Source organism: Carlito syrichta, unplaced genomic scaffold (genome assembly GCF_000164805.1).
Source record: "Carlito syrichta isolate Samal-C Ts95f unplaced genomic scaffold, Tarsius_syrichta-2.0.1 Scaffold307155, whole genome shotgun sequence".
Lineage (NCBI taxonomy): Eukaryota > Metazoa > Chordata > Mammalia > Primates > Tarsiidae > Carlito > Carlito syrichta.
The window spans coordinates 1-1,809 of NW_007251251.1; positions in this window are offsets into that span (position 1 = coordinate 1).

Genomic DNA, 1,809 nt, shown 5'->3' on the forward strand with positions numbered 1-1,809 from the left:
CCGCCGGCCGAGGCTGATCGCCCCCCGCCTGCGCCTTCTCCGCAGTGTCGGTGAAGGAGGAGCCAGAAGCCGAGGTGCGCATGGTGAACGGGAAGCCCAAGAAGGTCCGAAAGCCGCGCACCATCTACTCCAGCTACCAGCTGGCCGCCCTGCAGCGCCGCTTCCAGAAGGCCCAGTACCTGGCGTTGCCCGAGCGCGCGGAGCTGGCGGCGCAGCTGGGCCTCACGCAGACGCAGGTTGGTCCCCGGCCGCGAGGACCGGGCGGGGGCGCTCGGGACCCCGGGGCTCCCAGCAGCCACCGAGCCAGGGTGGCCTTCCCAGGGCCCTGCGGGGACGGGGGCCTGCAAGTCTCAACTTCTCTCGGGAGGCTCTGCCCTAGCACGTGTACAAGTGTGCGTAACTGTGAACCCTTGCAACTGTTCATATCTGTCCCAGGGAGAGGTGCCCTCCTTCCTCTACCCCAGAACCCCCAGCAGTGCTGGTCACTCTGTAGGCGTCCACATCGTGTTTTCCCTCCAGGTTAGGCAAGTGTGTGTAGGGTACATGTGTGCATGTATACGTGAGCGTATGTTTGCACACATGCCGTTGAGTTTGCATGCAGGAGAGAATGTTCACATGGGGGGGTGCGATCCTTCAAGGGTCATTGTGCATAAAGATGGGGGCACGTGGACATGATGTGCACCCTGGTGAGTGCATGTTCAAAAATGTGTGCTTGCAAATACCACATTCCTGCTCAGCACCCAGAGCTCCACCTCTGCCTCCGCCAGGAGAAGTTCCTGACCAGAGGGAGACAGGCATTCAAAAGTGGGAGTCCTGCCCCTAACCTCAGCCTGTCCCCAAAAACCCCAGCAGCTTGTCACTGCTCAGGAGAGACGGGTGAACGCCTGGCTTCCTACAGGTGTTGACAGGCAGGCCTCGGTTGTGGCTGTGGCTGCGTGGGGCCCAGTCCACCGGGAATCTGGGTCACCCTGTGAGGAGCTGATTCATTGTTTGTACCAGTCACGGGGTGGGGAGCGGCAGGGGGAGGGAGAGATACCCCAAGGGAAATTTGGGGAGTCGTGGCTCACCTGCTCCCAAATCCCCAGATCACCTCATTCCCCGGCCCAAGCCCAGGAGGGCTTCTCTACCCGTGAGTTTGTGGATGTGGGTGCGCATGTTTGTGGGGTGTTTATGTGGGCGTATCTGCGTGCGTGTGTTTCTTATAGCCTGGTGTCTGAGTGAGGCTGTGAGTGGGTACGTTGCTGAGTATGGAGATGCGTCCGTGGGTGTGTTTGTCTCTGTGTCTGTGTGCCTCTGCTTGTGGGCATCAAAGGTGAACGACATGCCACAGACCGCCCGGCTCCCCCCCTGGGCTGTCTGGTACTGAGCGCTTACTGCATTCCAGCCTTTCCTGAGTTGTTCATGTGTTTGAACTTATTTGAGCCCCCAGAACCACCCGTGAGTAGGCAACAGTGCTGTTCCTGTCTCCATTTTGCAAACAAGAGGAAGGCAAGAACCAGAGAGGTTCTTGCCCAAGGTCACAGTAAATGGTAGAATTTGGACCCAGACAGACGAATGTTCCTAGCCACGGTTCCATCTCAGATGGAAAAAAAAGGTTGGCGTCCATCCTGGGAGTCAGGACGCTGGGTTTTGCCTGGTTCCTGGGTGACATCAGGTGCAGCCTTGCCTGCCCTGAAAGCCCCCCGCAGCTTGTCACTGCTCAGGAGAGAAGGGTGGACGCCTCTCAGGGTGTCTTTCTTCAACATCCTGGGAAGCTAACCGGCTGCCCCTTTCTTCTCCGACCCAGGTGAAAATCTGGTTCCAGAACCG